Below are 19,610 nucleotides of genomic sequence, written 5' to 3'. Positions count from 1 at the left end.
AATTACATAATGGTGTAAGCTGTCAAGTTGGTTCAAATGCAGTAATCTAATGTTTCTAAAATATGTAAATATCAATTTTGTAAGTCAAGTGAAAAACCCCCAAAATGGTGGAATAATTCAATTTTTAATAATTGAAAACATATATATGCCATAAAACTGCCAAAACATGAGATAAATAAATTAATAATTGAGAGAACAGTAATAATAAGAATGTTTATCCAGGAAAGTCTTACTAGACTTTTCATTGATAACTGTTTATTTTTTTTAGATTTATACATTATTCATTTTACTTTGTAAAGGAAGAACAAAAAAATATCAGGGCTTTGAAGCCATTTAATATCTTTTAACTTTGATTTACAGTAATGAATCACAAATAGAATGAAAGAATAACTCTTACCAGTTTTCGCTGCAAGTGCCGCATGACAAAAGGTAATGCACATATCCAATCAATAGGAGAGTTTCTCCCACACTGTAATCATCAAGTCTTTAGTAATGGAATCACCATTTTCTTCAATTCTTTGTCTCAAGAGATAAGTTAGATCAGTAGCAGCTGAGGCATATACATAAGATTTTTTATAAAACACCAAAGGAAAAATCACATCAGGGTCAGATTGGATGACCTTAAAATCCACTGCAAACAAGTTGTCATTGGGTACATGCTGACCAATAATGCCGTTGGAAAAAACATCAATCAACTGGTCCATACAGTTACACCAGTAAGGAAGTGCACCATCTTCCTGCCAAATAAAGTTCTCTGGATCTTGCAGTTGAGGAAAGAGCCAGGTACGCAGCATATCAAAATAAACACCTGTTTTCACTTGCTTCAGTGAAAAAGAATGGCCCATAAACTTGCCGTCAGGATATTGCACTACAACATTTAATTTTTTGGGGGTCTCTTTTGCATTGTAAGAGGGGACTTTCTAACCCCGACATCAATATTATGTTTGTTATCTTTTCCACCAAGATAAAATTGTGACTATCACCAAACATAGTGTGATAAAGAAAGACATCATCTTCACACTAAAAACATTTCAATCACAAAGTTACCAATTACAGTGTAGTCAGTGCGCTTCAAAGCCTCAAAGCCTGTAACAGCTGTAAATAGATTAACATGCAAATGTTTCCTTGAAACATTCCATACAGGCATTGTTTGTTCACAGATGATTTTCCTTACAGATTTTTTAGGACTATGCAAGAGATTCTGACAGGTTGAATATTTTCTCAGATACACCATTGGTTGTCATATATTATTTGCTTTACATAAACACCTGGTCATTTTAGATTGATTATGCCATTGTTAAATATTATCTACACTGTGCACTTCATCCAAGAGATGGGTTTTAACAAATTAAGACCCTGTTATTCCTTTTTTTTTACACCCAGCACATTTAGTATTCAAAAGAATCTGTGTAGGTAGTTTTGCACAGTAAAAAAAATTGACAAATGAACCAAAATGCAGATTGTATTGTAACTACTAAAAGTCTGTACTAATGTAGTAAATTAAAAATATATATTAGCATACTAATATTTTTTCACAAGTAAACTTCATTTATTATTTATCATGTTCTAAGATTCAAATATCATATCGTTCATATTGCTTACATTTATTACTGTTCCAAAAAACAGGTTATTTACTGACTAAAATTAAATCACATTAATATCTGCTTGTATATCAATAAATCCTCACTTCAGTGGTTTGTACTGGTTATGGTGGATGGGAAGGAGGATCGTTTGAAAGAGTTTTGTGGGATGGTTGCAAGGGAAATAGATATGGAGAGCTTTCTACTTTCAAGTCCATAACCTTAGTACCAAGGATGTGTTAATAAAAAATTTCCCAGAATATCTTTAGAAATGACTGGTAAAATTATGATTATAGTAAAAATTTTGTGACAGTAATTCCAGATGGCATTTTTCATTGTATTAAAAATACAATGAAAGTTAATAAAGATAGCAAGTAATACATAGCTCAATTGTAATTAAAGACAATATTGTACATGAATATCTACAACTTACATGCCTCTGGCATAACTAAAATTAGATATCAATATGTAGATAAAATTGTTTTACTATGATTTACTTTAATCAGGAAATGTCAAATTGGAATATCTGTGTTCTCAATTAAGACATTAATTTTTTTTGTAATTGCATATATATTTATAGATATATGCCTTTGTTGCCATCTTTGGTAAGAATAATTAAATGCAAATAAAAATAAATACTTTCATTAGCCAAATTCTGTCAAAAAGCTAGATTGAACAAAAAATAAACTGTTCTCTTGAACGATACAGGTAGTGAAGTAGGAATTGTACTATGGTGTCTGAAATAAAATAAATATATTAGTAGCATGGCAGATGATTGTAGGGCAGTTATGAGAGAGTAAAGCAGTTGCATGTTTGGGTTGGCATACAGAGCTACACAGATGGTAATCAACATATGAAAAACTGAATATGCCCAAACAAATAGAAGTTTGTAACTAATAGAATTAAGAAGAAATTAAAAACATGAAAACATCTTTTTTTCATAAAAAAAAGTAATGGCCCTTGCATTTCAAGACAAGAATGATGATTTATTACTAAACAGGGAGCTGAAACACACACACACATATATATATATATATATATATATATATATAACAAAACGTAGAAGAGGAAGTAATAGATTTTAGTAAACCTTGACTGTAATAAATTACAAAGTTTATGAATGGTGAAAAAAGGTGTAGATGAATACTGAGTACGTACACTTTTATAACAAAACATTTCTCTGGTTTTTAAAAGTCAATGTAATAAATAGTTATGTATTAGTAATTGAATATGTTCAATTAGTATTTGATTTATGTTATAAATGATTGGTTATACAAATCATTCACAGCAAAGGCACAAACTAAGACACATCATTAGATGTTTTGTTCGTAAGAAACAATTATGCCTTTTATTGTAGGCATCTGAAGAATTCTAAACCAATTCATAAATCTACATTGTCCATGACTTACTTCATTGTTAAAATAGTATTTTGTTCTCACTAATAATTAATCACTTAAATACATCACTTATACAAACATTTTTTTAAAAATCTGTATTCCCAATTTAAGAGTTTGCTGCCAGATTATTGAATTTGACTTAATTAAGTCAAATTATTTTACTTAATTACGGTTTGTTTTTTTTGTAGAACTCAAAATGTTTGGGAATATATTTGTGTATCACTTCTGGCAATATTGGCAAGGAAGAAATAAAATTTGGAATTAAGTATGCATTTTTTTTTATTTTTTAATTAAAAAAGTAGGCACCATGCATGTGTTCTGTTTATACTTTAAATTTCATAAACTTAAAGTGCTTTTACAGTTATTTAAAGGAAAATAAAATGGCAATTGATAGTAATATAAAATAATTAGCTCTTTTTTTTTTTATTGCACATGTAATCACAATCTAAATACATAATTTCTTGTCATGTGAGTTAACATTTTACTGTGTTAAATTTCAAATAAATTCTAATCTAATTTTGTTAATTACATTAAATAACCCACAATAATGATTAAATCGTTACTTTGCAAATACTGCTTTTTTTTCTTTCTAACACATTTTTTGAAAATATAGCTTTTGGATTGTAAATTGTATTTAAGTAATAATTTTTAGAAAGAAGATAGGTATAAGATTTGCAATGCAATTCTTGGAACGGATCAGTCTTATCTGTCCATCTTTACCTTTACTTTTACTTTTTTTTTTGCTTGATGATACACTTAAATCTTGGATGTGGATATGGTAAGAATTTTGTAGCATTTGAAAAATATCATGCCCAATTCAAACCTGTGACCACCAGATGAAGGGCTGAGATGCTGCTACCACTGCAAGATTTAACTGCTTAAAGTTTTAATTTCTGCATCTACTAAGTATTAATGTGATCAGTGTTAGAACATGCCTTACATACAATTTTAAAACAAAAACAAGAGTAATAAGTAAATGTAAGTATACTGTGAATGTTGTAAACTGCCTAACTGGGAACTATTATTTACAGCAGTAGGTTGATCAGGTACATTACCAAAGGAGTAATGGATTATTTTTTCTTACTAAATAAAGACTGTACGTAATAGTAAAACAAAAAAAAGGATTTGTACATTAATAAAATTCTTTCTTTCATACTATCTTTCCAATCTTTCTTGTGGTTGGTTATGATGCATGTTAAGCAATCTGAAATACAAGCTCAAAATTGGGATTCATTGTTCAGCCTTTTCCTGGCATTAATACACTGAAGATCTACTTATATGCCTAATCTCATGAACTTTGGTATACTGATGTGCAACAGTATATTTTTCTCGATGGAAAAGGCAACAGAAACAACTTCATACAAGTAAACATGATGTGAAATGCTTGTTAATCTAGGGAATGACTACAAATTTCATCCATGACCAGTCTCTTCTGCCAGCATTATGTTGTGGCACTTATTGTAATACATACTTGATAATTTATTTACAATTAGAATGTAAGGTGATATTAACTGCTCAACAGAAGAAAATATCATTACGCGCAAGAAGCGTGGTTTCATTGGCATATCTTAAGTTGTTAATAAGGTTGCCATTAACATTTATACTTTCTACATTTCTTCCAGTTCCTCCTGAAACATGGCTACAGAATATAAGTTAAAAAGTAACTGACAATGCACTTCCTTACCTGATACTCTATGTTCTCCCATCCTAAATTGCACCATCTGATTCCAATAAAAAGATTCAAATTCCTTGTTATAAACTCTGTTATATTTGAAAAATTCAAACAATTTATAATGCTCTACATTATCAGAAGCTCTCTCAAGATGTATACGAGGTGCTACCCAAAAGTTAGGGGAATTTTACCATAAAAATAAAATAGCATAATTTCCACTGTCTCCTTCAGAGTAATACCCTCGGGCATTGATACAATGATCCTAGTGAAGAGGGTGGGTGGAGAATCACTACCGTCTTTTTGGAAGCCAAGAAATTTCGAACGGTTAGCGATGTGTGCGCGGGCGCGTTGTCATGGTGCAGAACCCAGCTGTTGTTATCCCACAGATCTGTACGTTTGCGCCTAATCCTTTCACGTAACCGCTTCAAATCTTCACAATAGAACATCCCATTGACAGTTTGACCAAGAGGAACAAATTCCTTATGGATAATGCCTTTGATGTCGAAAAAAACAATCATTATGGACTTCATGTTGCTGCGAACTTGGCGTGCTTTTTTTGGCCGCGGTGAACTTGGCGACTGCTTAGTTTCAGGGTCATACCCGTACACCCATGTCTTATCACCGGTTATGATGTTGGAGATGAAGTTAGGGTCATTTCTTGCTGAATTTTTCAATTCACTACAGACAGCTACGCGATTTTGTTTCTGGTCCCTGTTCAACAGTCTCGGTACGAATTTTGCAGCAATACGTCTCATGTTCAAATTGTCCGACAAGATGCGTTGCACGGACCCATATGACATTTGTACGATTGCACAAACATCATGGATTGTTTGTCTACGATCTGCAACAATAGCCTCTCGCACTTTCGCGATGTTTTCCGGTGTTGCGCTTGTTGATGGTCTTCTTGAACGCTCATAGTCATCGACTGTCGTTCGTCCATCTTTGAATCGTTTGTACCACAGAAAAGTTTTACTTTTACTCATAACATTGTCAAAATGCTTCCACAAGCATGCGATGGGTTTCTGCACCAGTTTTTGTAAGCATGAAGCAAAATTTGATGCAGGTTCTTTGCTCTTAGAACTTGGCGAAGCAGTAAAACTTAACGTTACACAACTGCACGAAAGTCAACAATGCAGCCTCTCACCGTCACAGCTGTTGGAACACTGATTCACAAAGAGTACTGTTAGCCACATCTAGCGGCAGCAGGTCGTACCAGCAATGGTTCGCGCGAGAAATTCAAATTCTCCGAACTTTTGGGTAGCACACCTCGTATATACATAATATTCAAAGGCACTCTTCTGTTGATCTAAAATTTCAGTACTAAAACTTCAAAAAACTAAGCTTCTCTCATTCTGGAGCTATTCTAAAACCAAACTGTATTGTGCGAATTATCAATTTTCTTCCATGTATGTCAATGAATCGTGTACAAGAAAATCTTCAGTGCATGGGACTTAACAATGATTATTAGGTGTAGTCTTTTTTTGTAATCAAATAAATATAGATTCTAACCATTTTAGAGGAATATTCCCAGTATAAATATGATTAAAAAATTTTTCTCCATTTTTAAATCTTCATCATTTAGCAATTTTAACACGCAACTTTTAATTCATCAGGTCCTGGAGCTTTGCAATTCTTTCATTCTTGCATAGCATTAACCAACTCACTTCTTTAAAATTTGGCCATTCTATCTGATTTTCTTTAATCATTGTAACTTTCAGTCAGTCATCAAAGAAAATCTCTGCTTGATTGAAGAAAATGTCAGTATGATTTCAATTTTATCCACTGCTAATTTATTGTCATCCCCCTAGTTTTTTTTTCATAAGTAAAAGTGAATTCTGCAACTTGTGTATTAAAACTATCATGTCTCTAATCTAGGTTCTCAGTCTCCTAACAGTTCTCATTTATTGATGTCTCCTTTGCCCTTCTTATTTATTACCTAATAATTATCAATAATGAAGTATTATTTTGAATAAAAAAAAACAATAATAATGTAATGTTCATTTTTCACGTAACTGAAGATTTGGTATTTGTTCTACTTTGTAATGATTATTCATCTTTATTTCATTTTAAAATCAGAAATAAAAATCCTTATCCAATGGAAATGTCAAAAGTTTGGTATACTGTCACTGGCATGTCAATACATGTGCAAAAATTATGCCAATCATATTTCATTGCAAGAATAACTGATTTGACATAATGTTTATTAGCAATCTATGAAGTAGGGAATTCATGTTTAGAAACTACAAAAAACTAACTAGATTATTTTCCAGTTAAATTTTTTTTAAATATTTTAGCTTCATCTTATTAAAAACCAGTTCTCCTTGCAAATTCTTAATCTCTTGTTTTCTGTAATAACTTGAGTCTCAATAAGATTTGTTTATCTGGATGACATTTTGAATCTAACCAAAAGGCAATCAAATATAATACTTTTGCTCTCCTTTTATATTTATCATATTTTCCTCTTAGTAAACTTATATATTCCATGAAACCCAGGGTTTTTCATGATAATATTTACAACACTCTGCTATCACCGCAAAATAACTGTTAAATTTTTCTGAATTCACAATTTAGAGATAAGTCTTGTACTCAGTTATCATTGAATAATTTTTTTTAAATCTAATTAGAATGAGAAAAATTCAGTTTACTGTTTTAGTAATGAATTAAGCAGCAATGAAATGGTTTTATTTATATTCTTAATTGTAATTATTCTATATATGTTTCTGAATTTAATAATTTCTTAAATTATTTTTTATTGCAGATATGTAACATTATAATTATTTTAATTTTTGGATTACCTTTTGTATAGAGTAAATATAACTATGTGAATATTGTTTATACTATTTATTTAGTTCAGTTCATGATATATAATATCTACAGCATTATAAGTAGATGATTTATCATAAAAATATAAATCGTAAAGTAATTATAAAATAATAGCTGACTTTAAAATAATTACATAATGGAAGAGTAAAACCAAAAAGTAGAGTAAAATTCATGAAAATATTTTTATTTGCATTTACATAAATGATATATGTTTATTTTTTAACAAGCTTTTTAATTCTTTCCTGGAATAAATTTTTGGTCAGGTGCATAGTCATTTTTTCACTGGAATATCTTTTTATAAGAACAAAAAACACCTTGTGCTCTTTTTTCAGTCAGCAAAAAAGATGAAACTCACTCAGAGCCAGGTCTTGAAGGCAAAGGATTGTTTTTTGGTCATATTATCTTGATGAAAAATGACATGCCTTTTATAGCTGATTTTTGTTTTCAATGATCACAGTAGTTTTCACTATTCACCTTCAGGTGTGAAGTGAATTTAAAAACTGGCCTTCCTAATCCACATTGTCATCATAAACTTTAAAGGAGAGATATGAGTTTTGAATTTTCTTGCTGTAGGAGCTGATGATTTTTCAGACTAAACTTTGTTGCTTACACGGCTTAGGTTCAAAGTGATTCATCTAGTTTCATTGACTATTACTATCCACTTCAGAAATGAGTCTCCTTCATCTTCAAAATGTCTCAAAAACATTGTCAAATTTTCTAACAATTCTCTTTGTGGATGACCGTCAATTGACATGCGACCCAGTCATTGCTCAGGAGAGTTAAGCCTGGTTTATGAGAGGCTCAGCTGATATATTTTGCACACTAGCATACTACACAGAGACAAAAGGTACTGTCGAGTTAGGCATGGCAGCACATGATAGCTAAAATTGAGCACGAAACTACCGTGTAAACTCTCTGATACCCACTGGGCAGGTCTAGTGGTGAACACGTCTTCCCAAATCAGCTGATTTGATAGTCAAGAGTTCCAGCTTTCAAGTCCTAGTAAAGGCAGTTACTTTTACATGGATTTGAATACTAGATTGTGGATACTGGTGTTCTTTGGTGGTTGGGTTTCAATTACCCACATATCTCAGAAATGGTTGAACTGAGACTGACACTTCATTTACACTCATACATATCATCCTCTGAAGTAATGCCCGAATGGTAATTCCCGGAAACTAAACAGGAAAAGGAAAGAAAACTCTCTGATGGCTCTTCACAAGCTGAAGTTTGAGCCTATTCCACATTCACCATACTCGGCGGATTTGGCTCTGTGCAACTTCCACTTCTTCCCTCATCTCAAGAGGGATCTCAGAGTTAATCATTACACCACCAACAATGAGGTGAAGAAAGCTGTGGCCACTTGGATCCGATAAAGACTACCAGAACTTTTGCAAAAACTTGCAGAAATGCAAAAACTTGTCACATGTTGGGAAAAGTGTGTCAGTGTAAACAGGGATTACATTAAAAACTAATACTGCATTTTGTAGCTAAAATATTGTGCTTTTATTAATATTTATTTCATTCCAATATCACTTTTCATTGCCATGCTATGCATATATGTGCAAAATTTATTAGCTGAGACTCATATTATTATTCGTTGAAGTATATCTTTTCATTGTTTATCAAAGAAAGCCTTGCTTTTTCAAAAAAATCAATCCATTTATAGATCATTTTTTTCTCTAAATAACTTTCTCCATATTGCTCTTGAATTTTATGAATTAGCTCTGCTGGTTTCACTTCTTTTGAATTGATAAAATATATCACTGCTCAGTTTATCCTTAGTGCAATCAGACAAAGGAGGATTCATTTCAAATTGACTTTTAAACATGACTACAAACAGCTAGAATAAACAATTCTTACAATGAACAAATGATATTTTTTGGTTATGATAAGCAACGGTACAGTTAGCCTAGTGAGATAAACAATTATGAGGAAATTGAAGATTTCTTTTTACTTTATGATTTTTCTGGTAATTATAAACAAAAGGTACAATTTGTTGATACAGTTTACTACATTGATATTACACTGATACTAGAATTAGGGCTGTAAAAAAAACCAACTAGATTGCTGCTTAAGCATTATTAATCTAGTTCTCAGATCTTGTCTGTAAGAAAAATAAGGAAAATGTTTTTGATGTCTGATTTAGAGATTTCAAATTTAAAATCAATTGAACTGTTTTAATAAATGGAGTTCTCATAAAATCTGTATGATAAATATTATATTGTATAATGTGATCATTTTGTGATTATTATGAATATGATTCCTCCAGAGAACATTTATAAGGTTTATTGCACAAAACAAAAATTCTTGTAAATAAAGAGGAGCGGAAAAGTAAGTGTGTTTAATCATATCTACAAAAATTCTTAGTTTTCTTGAATATCACTCAAATCATTTTTAGGCTTAAAAGTTTTATGCTCAATTAACCATTGCCCCAAAGTACTTACTATAAGAAAGAAGAGAATAAACATAAGCATAATTATTTATGTATGTTACCTACCACATCCCAACCCCGTAGGGGAATGATACCCACCATGTAATGTCACTAGTCACTACATCAATCCTATGTTCCAAGCTTTAATGAGGGGCTTTACTGGAGGTCGTCTTTAGACCCTCTAACTGATTACATCTCACAGTCATCAGCCAGGTCTCGGTCAGGATGCCACAGATGTAAATACCTCGGTAGACATTTGCACCAGTAAATACAATTCAAATTTTGCCTTCATATATGCTCCAAACGGACATCTTCACATCCAGCCTAACATGATTCCCTCAAACCAACTGACCGAAACCGCGGAAGCACGAACCCCGCGCCTAGTCCAGATTGCATGGACTAGGCGACTAGCATGACAGGTTTCTAGCATGTTCGTGACTGTGAATGCCTCAGAAAACGAACGAGTTGAAAGTTAAATCAGTGCTACGCTCATACCAATCAAATTTATGTTTTACGCAACATAGAAATTTAGACCTACGATCAAACAAGTTGACCAGTTAAAGTCACCTAACGTAACCTCATTCCAGTCTGCGCAGGAGCCGGGGATAAATCCCGCACCACTACCCGGTTCGATTATGGAGTCTCCCGCGGTATTATTAAGTCATACCACCGGCAGAAGGAAGCCACGCTCCCGGTTGCACGGGCTACCATACCCCGGCACCACGGCAACTCCCACCAGCGGGAACCCCAAACCCCGAATCACAAACAACATCAATATAACCGTGGCACGATGCCAATGCGCTTACCTCCAACCAATCCAATGCTTAGGCCGGAACCCTAGCCACTCGTAATCCTACCTCGATTAAACTCCCTCTGCAGACCTACACACCGCAAGGGCGCGAAGAGAACCAGTCACTATAGACCACTCCTCGCGGATCATTCAATTAATACGGAGATCCAAAAAGGAATGTATTCTTTCAAGTTCTCTAACAGCTCGTGAACGTTTGACCTCGTATCGGGGACAGACGTAGAGGACGTGGTCCACTGTATCATCAGTTCCATAATCCGGACAGTGATTTGAATCTACAAAACGAAACCTAGCCAAATTCGCTTGAACGGCACCATGCCCGGAGAGAAACTGTGTGATATATTATAGTGTAATATAGATTGAGGAAACCCATCCAATCGCACCTACATCAGATACTACAGGAAATATACCTGTCGGGGGATTCGTCCCACCTGACCTGTCAAGTCACAAGGCACCGGTCCTCAATCTCCTGCTTTTGTTCTGACGTCAATAGGTTATTTACCCTGAAAATATAGCGTTCCTTACGCTCATTAGCCAAGATATCTATTGGTTTGACTCCGGCTGTAACACAGACTGTTCTATAAGCGCCTATAACAGCCAGAAAAAGGAGTTGCTGGGCCCGCAGAAAAATGTCCGCTTAACACCTAAAAGCCAAGCGGTGAGCTCAGACAGGTGCAGCATATAGCATAATAGCTTCGCTGACACCTTTGTAAAGGATATGCATGGTACGGTAGTTCAACCCCCTATCGGGATGAATGACTACGGATTCGATAAAAAGCATCAGCAGCATTTTTTGTTCCTTGAACCGAAAATTTTCATCAAGGATAACACCAAGGTACTTTTGAGCTGTAACGTACCGAATGGGGAGACCAGCCATCCGAGCCCAAATTCGTCGGGAAGCAGCCGATCTGCCCTTAAGCAACATAACTGTGGTTTTCTCTGGGCTGAAAATCATCTTGTGTTGGAGACTCCACTGGCCTGAGTGTATCACAAGCATGAGCAGCTCAGAACTCTACCTTGTTACACGAATCCCCTTCAATCAGTAGCAGCGCGTCAGCATACGAGACGACACGACAACCACATGGCAACCTTAAACGCAAATGGAATCGAATTCCATGATCAAAAGAAAGGGACTCAGAACACTTGTCTGAGGGAATCCTTTAGTTAAGGTTTTGTTACCTCCGAGCCGCCATCACGCAGGGAAACGGTCCGATGGCTGAAATAATTTGAGAACAGCACTTTCTAATTCATTTCGTGTACACTTACGCTTTTGCATCTGAAACAGGGTAGAGGGTCACCATAAGTTATTAAATGCCCCGGATATGTCCAGAAAAATTCCTAATACATATTTGCATTAACTAGAGAGAGCTATACTCATCACCTTTAGTATGGCATTCTCAGTGCCCTTGCCTGGTCGGAAAAGATACTGGTTATCCATCAGCAAATGATCAGTGACCAATCTAACATTAATGGACAAATATAGGACCTTGCTAATCGCAGGCAAGAGCGTTAGTGAACGGTAAGAAGAACTAACAGTAGAATTTTTTTTGCAATTTTCGAACAGCAATACCAAGTCTCCACGCTTCCAACACGCCGAAAAGTGGCCGGCGAAGATCAATCTATTATATATTCTAGTTAGAGGACCAAGAACTACTGGAAACGCTCGGACGAGGAGCTCCATTGTGATACAATCATATCCGGGGCTCTTGTGCCGAGCCATACTGCAGATCACTTGACGCACCTCCGCCTCAGTGATCTTAGAAAGTCTCGAAAATCGCTACTCACGCCGGTGGTATGAAACCTAACCCACAATAGTGTCATCCGGGAGCAAATCATTCAGAAAAATATTAAGGACACGGTCCTTATCAATTACCATACCCTCGTAGGTTGACAAAGCTGACAAGAGGACATCTTTCTTGCGCTTACATCCAAGGGCTCTATACACAACGCCCCAAGGGTCTCTATTCCCTTGTCCTGAACGAAGGAACGGCAGAAATTACGCTTTGAGTACCTAATGCTATGAAAGTACCTAGCCCTTCTTCTGCGGTAATCCGCATTTAGGGCCGTTCGGGATCACCCTCTCGTTGCGCAGCCCTTCTGAGTCGATTTACAGACTGCTTAATTGCTGTCAGATTCCGGGACCACCAACCAGATATACGTTCCCGGCCAGTGCCTCTTGGAATGGCTGCTTCAGCCGCCGCCATCACCGCAGAAGTGAAATTTTCTGCCAGGACATCTAATGGCAGGCCGTCAAGGTCTCGAGAAAAAATCTCCAGTCTGGACTCCAACAAGGAGGAGAATTTCGGCCAGTCCGCCTTCCTATGTAGGAAGTGACCTCGGTAAACAGGAAAGTATCCCTCATGGCCATCGTTGAGCTCATCCGCTATTTCAAAAAGTATCAACCAATGATCGCCAGAACAGTCGTCGACCACAGACCAGTCAAGGATCTTGCCAGGGATATCCCTACCAATGGTGATGTCAATATTTGAACCTGAAAAGGCCCTTCATCTGTCAACCATACCGACATAAGTGGCTTATTGGTCTGCAATATTAAAGACCTCAAAATTATGCTGCATGATGAAACTATCAATTAAGTCAGTGCCATAATCAGTGATCCCACTGTGCCAGAGAAGCAACTTCGCATTAACATCGGCACCAATAAGGATTGAACCATTACCCACAATATGAAGGATCCTACCCCATCTCGCTAGATGTTCCTCAGTGAGATCCTCATATTGGAAATATGAACTAACAACTGCAAGATTCTGTCCCACAATGGCAAATCTGACCACAACATGATGAGCGAAAGAAACCTGCTGTATAAAGACACTATCAAGCGACTTCCTGCAAAGAATAGCAGACATACAGGTATGCCCTACACAAAACTTTTTCCAGCTGTGAAAGACTGGCAGATCACCCCTAATATGGGTGCTGCAGAAGGATAACATCGACGCTCTGTCTCTCTACAATTTCACCTAACTCAACCTGGACTACGTAAATATCCTGGGCATTAAGTCGACCAAACCTAACCATCTAATGAATTAAAGTACAGCTAAACGGCCCTTATGTAACAGCCACACTCCTTACTAACAACTGTGTGCTCATGATTCTTGTGCAATCTCTTACATTTAGCATAGGCTGGAGCCTCAGACCTATGCAAAGAATCATCACGCTTGTGGCCCTCCTCACCTCAATGGGCACACACCCAAGCAAACCTACAAAATTAAGTCCTGTGACCATGTTAGCTACCACAACAAAAATGGGAGTAGGCAGACCGACAAGAGTTGCAAGTCATTCCTGACACTGGCATAGCCATTCTCAGCATATCCCATACCAGGCTTATTAAAGGAATTGAGTAGTGAAGTTGTTTCGTGTTGCCTTCTTTACTGACCTTAATATAATCACTTATCAGTGTTCTAATCAATTAAAAAAGGAAATGTTCAGCCACACAAGTAGTACCTTTAATCTGTTCACAGAGAAGACTGTAAAATAAACATCATTATTCTCATTGAAAGGAATTACATCACTGGTTAGGGTGGTACAAGAGGCACCTGCTGCATCCTAAGTACAACACAACCTAAAGAAAAACTGAACTAGATGATAAAAAAATTGCTACACCCTTTTCCTCAAGAAACTGCTGGTTTAAAACATTTTGTTCAAAAATATTGGAGAATGAAGTTACAGAAACATAAGCCTTTCACCAGTTTAAAGAAATAAAAATTATTTCTACCTTCCTAGAAATATATTTACTAATCATATTCCAAAGAATATTGTTTTAAGTAAATAATAGAGACAGATGATATTTCAGTTGAGACATGTTAGACATTTCACAGAGACAAACATTTAAAGCAGTAAGTTTATAAAGAAGTCTATGCTTGTAGAAGATGACTTTGGGATTAGTTATATGGCAGTAACATACTGCCTCAAGATTTGAATTACAAATTTCATTGAATTACAAATTCAATGAAATGTAATTATCTGTCTTTCGATTTGATTTTCATTTCACCTCTGTATCTGCATGCCAATTCTTTGTTTGTTAGATTTATATATAACTAGTCTGGTTTTAATTTTGCTTCATAAGATAATCAATTCACTGTGTGCATAACACCTGGGTTACACTAGTTGTTTGGTTTATGGAAATCAGTATTTAAAGTGTTAAACACATTTTCCTAGTACCAGCAGTACTTTGTGGGTTTTCATTCCTTTGTCACAACACCATTCTAGATAAGTTACATTTTTTCTTGGATAACTTATGTCTTAAATATTTTTTCTTTGACTCTTTCTTACAGTAAGGTGAGGGAACTTTAGGAGATGATTTTATCTGTTCTTTGATTGATTATTATATCATAAGATTTATTGTTAATAGGAATGGGCTGCCTTGTTTATCTGAATCACTACGTTAATAGAATATTTTTTTTTTTTAGAGAACCATATGCTACTAAAAAGTAGAAAAATTAATCTTGTTTTAATAAAAGTATCAGAAGTAGGAATGAAATAAAGAAACCTTTACTTACTCTATATTTAATACCATTCTTTATTAATATTTAAGAGTATATTTCCTACATGACTTCAAATGTAGTTTACTTCAAACTTGTTTTATTGTGTTCAATTAGATCAAATGCATACTGTCATCGTCTATTTTTTTTTTGCCAGGTGAAAAAATTTCAATGCAATCATTTTCATGAAAATTTATTCCACATTTGCAAATACAAAGATTGTAATCTTTAGCCTTTTAAACTTTTTACTGTAGTATAAAATTCTCTTTTCCATATTTTGTTTTTTCCAGCAATCTGGATTACCATGTTTACTGCATTTGTGAGGTATATAGTCACCAGTGCCAGTATGAGAATCAGCTATTTCTTGGACATGATTTTCAGAAAATGTATTGTTAGCAGTTCCGTTGTAATCTAACTTAGATTATTTATTTTTTTTTAGTTTCTATAAAGAATACTTTCAGCAGAACTATTTAGATCTTCATTAGAATTTAGTATAGTAGTCATCTGTATTTAGTTCTAACTACAGTATTCAGTAACGTAATCTCTGTGTGTCCCTGAATCTCTATTTTCATGCACAGGTAAATATTGTTTTATATTTCTTGATTTACTGTTGCAACAATACTTTTTTCTGAAATTCTATGCTTTCATTTACTTTCAAACTAACAAAAGTTCTGTTATGTTAGTTTGGCATTAAGAAATTTTAAAGTATCAGTAAAGGCATTAGTTTTTATTAATTTTATAGAGCTTGATAAAATTCATATAAAATTAATAAGAGCTATTAATAAGAGCTATTAATGTTAGTTTAGGAAATATATCAGTTTGGTACAACATAGTATTCACTTAAAACTAAAAATTCATTTAAATTATTTTTGTGGTTACTTGTCTGGCTCTAAGGCTTGAATATCATTAAAGAAATTTATTTTTAAAGCTTGAAATATATACAGTTAACGATTTTTGAGACAAAAATTAACTTTTAAAATAACCCAACACAAATCTTATCATTAATTTATTTATTTAATCTACTTTTTGCAAGTACAGTACAAAATCAATATAAGTTGTCAATAGAAATGTTTACTACTTTAACGGTAAAGCAGAATTAAAAACTGTTCCTAGAATTTGATTATGAATTGATTATATTTTTATAAATGAAAATAAATTCTCTTTTATAGTTTTTTTATGATCAAGAAATTGAAAGTTGATAAATTATAACTGGAATTTTAAACCGTAACAATGATGCTTCAGCCTATCCAGCCAATAATGTGTACTCCTCTTGGAAATATCAAGGTGGCTCAGTGAGATGGAAATTTACTAGAAACATACGAGATCTGTATGTATTATGTTTTTCATAATTTAAAACCATAATTTAAAAATTATGGTTTTCTGAACCATAATTTTTCTTATGGTTCAAAAATTTTTTTTATTTACAATCCAGTTATACATGGACTCTATCATTAATAGACTCTATCAAAATAGTTCCCTTGGGAAGCCATGCAATGCTTTGAATGGTTTTCCCACTTTTCATAGCCATGTTGGAACTCAGAAACCAGAATATCCTTCAGATGGTCGCTTACATTTTTTTAATGTTTTCTACTGTTCCAGAATGGTGTCCTTTGAAGTGATTTTTTAAAGTCAGGAACAGGAAAAAGTCACAGCGACTCAAGACAGGTGAATAAAGTGGTTGAGGAACTACAGGAATGTTTTTCTTCGCCAAAAACTCATTAATTAAGAATACAGTGTTACAAGGTCATTGTCATGATGCAGCATCCAGTTGTCTTTGATGGCTGATCTCATGCAGGCAACTCTTTTCTGCAGTCTTTCAACAATTTCTGGGTAAACATATTGATTTACAGTCTGGCCCATAGGCAAAACCTCCTTATGAACAATGCCATTACTGTCAAAGAAACAAATTAGCATGGTTTTGATTTTTGTTTTTTTGATACATGGTGAGTTTGAAGTGTGCCACTTCTTGCTCTGGCACTTTGTTCCTGAGTCATACTCAAACATCCAAGAGTTATCACCAGTAATAACATTTTTTTAGAAAATTAGGATCAGTTTCAATTTTCCCTAGAAGATTCAGCACACTTCCACCCTGTTGTTTTTCTGTTCGACAGTGAGGTTTATAGGGACCAATTTAATACAAACGTTTTTCATATCTAATTTGTTTGTCAAGATTTTGATGGACCAAGTACCAGTATATGAGGTGATGGTGGAGGAGATTTATTTGAATGGGATGCTGTAGTTGACATCCCAGAGGAGATAGTTATGTGGGTTCCCTTTATGGAGAGCTTATTAGGTGGCTTACTGCCAGCTGTGATAGTCGCTATTCGTGGCGGTACGACTTTGGGAATAGGAACTTTCGTATGTATCATACTGTTTGATTCACTAGCTGCGACGGAGGACTTTTTATTCATTTTTGTCAGCTCTGAGATAGTGGCTGTAAGTGAAGCTACTTGATCAGATAGCATCTGAACAAGTTTTTTAAGCTCATTGCAGGATCCGCACTGCTGATTAATAACATTTGTAGGAATTTGTTTAGATGTAGCGGTGGCAAAAGATACGTCTGGTTTAACCAGGTTCCGTGAATTGTTTATATTTTTATATTCTCTACGTGCAGCCGGAAAAGATAGTTTTTGCTCCGTATTTGAGAATTGCCTTTTCTTCTTTAAAAGTTGGGCAATCTCGGGAGCGGGCTGTATGTGGACCACTGCAGTTTGCGCATTTTTCACTTTCTTCGCAGTTAGTGTCATTGTGACCTTCTTTAGCACATCGAGCACAGATCTCAGTTTTTGTACAAGATGTTGTAGTATGACCAAAACCTTGGCATCTGAAACATCGCCGTGGGTTGGGTATGAATGGTCGTACCCGAACCGAGAGGTAACCCACTTTAATCTTCTCTGGTGGAACAGGGAGATTGAATGTTAATATAAGAGACGGTGTCGGTTCTTCTGTTCCGTTCTGCCGTTTCATTATACGTTTCACTTCAATAACATCTTGGTGGCAAAGCTCATCAACTATTTCCGAGATATCTATATCTAGAAGGTCTCTACAAAAAATTACACCCCGGCTCGTATTTAACGTTTTGTGGCATTCTGCACTTATATTTATACCACCCATATTACGGAGACGTAAGATAGATCGACTCTGTTCATCGTTGATTGTTTCAACCAGAATCGATCCGTCGCGTAATTTCCTGATATTCTTCGGGGAGCCACTTGCACCTGTTACAGTTTTGTTAATTAAGAAAGGTGAAACCTTTTGAAGGGAGCCACCTTCCTGACTATTTCTGATAACAACGAATCTAATATTTTTATATTTCGATTCTAAGAAATTCTCTTCAGTAGGACTTTTATCCTCGTCAGACAAAGCTGACCGAGGTCTCTTCACAAGACTGTATTTGGTGGTTTTTTCAGATGGACCACCAACCATCATTGTGTTTATTGTTGGAACTGAAATTTTGGTCCCACGATACCGGCGAAAAATGGACCACTCCAGCAGAGCGCACGCGTACTGGAGCTAGAGCTAAATACAACTGGGTTCGCCCTGGTGCCCAGAGGACATCGTTCGAGACTCACTACGTAGAGCCATTCACCCATCGGCACGATTTGTTCCCACCTTGGGTTACGGTTGCGTTTCGTAAGATGTCGCAACACCACCGAGTGTAAATGTAAGAAATATCAGTGTAGGTTGTTGTTGTGTAATTGTGTATGTGTGTATGTTGTAATTTATGTAGTGTTCTTGGTGTAGTATATGTGTATAATGTAAAGTGTTCCGCAGCTCATTGTATAGTGGGAAGGAAAGCTGCGGAGGCTAGGCCCGTGGGGACGCCAACCCCCAAAGTCTTAAAGAATAAGACTCCCCGTCGGGGGATTTGCGGATTATGATTTGGATTTGGTGATTATGATCATGATTTGGATTTGGATTTGGATTTGGGGATTATGATTTTATTATTATTTATATGGGATTATTATTATTTATATGTGCAGGAAAAGCCCATACGTTTGCTGCATTTAATACGCGATACCTAACGGCGGACCCGGAGGTTAAACAAAAAAGTAAACATCTACAATATATCATTGGTTTACTGTGACATAATGTATAAGAAATTCTTCCTTATTAGGCTGTTTTGGCAAAAAAAAAAACCGTTATCCTTAAATTTTAAGGAAGAATTTTTTGATGAAGATCATAGAGTAGGTATGAATTTATCCAAATTTATTTAATCTGATAGTAATTAATTTTTTTTATTACTTATAGTAATTTGTGAAATCTAACCCTTTATTCAAGCCAGTACCGTAGGTAGACAGAAATTTTAATTTTTTTATATTTGTATTATTGGCGATGAATAACGCCAGACTATTACAGTAAATTATACCAAGACTACTTGAACGAAACTATAACTGCTG

Source organism: Lycorma delicatula, chromosome 5, assembly GCF_047948215.1.
Source record: "Lycorma delicatula isolate Av1 chromosome 5, ASM4794821v1, whole genome shotgun sequence".
NCBI lineage: Eukaryota > Metazoa > Arthropoda > Insecta > Hemiptera > Fulgoridae > Lycorma > Lycorma delicatula.
The sequence above is the reverse complement of the archived record's forward strand: the minus strand, read 5'-3'. Positions refer to the sequence as shown.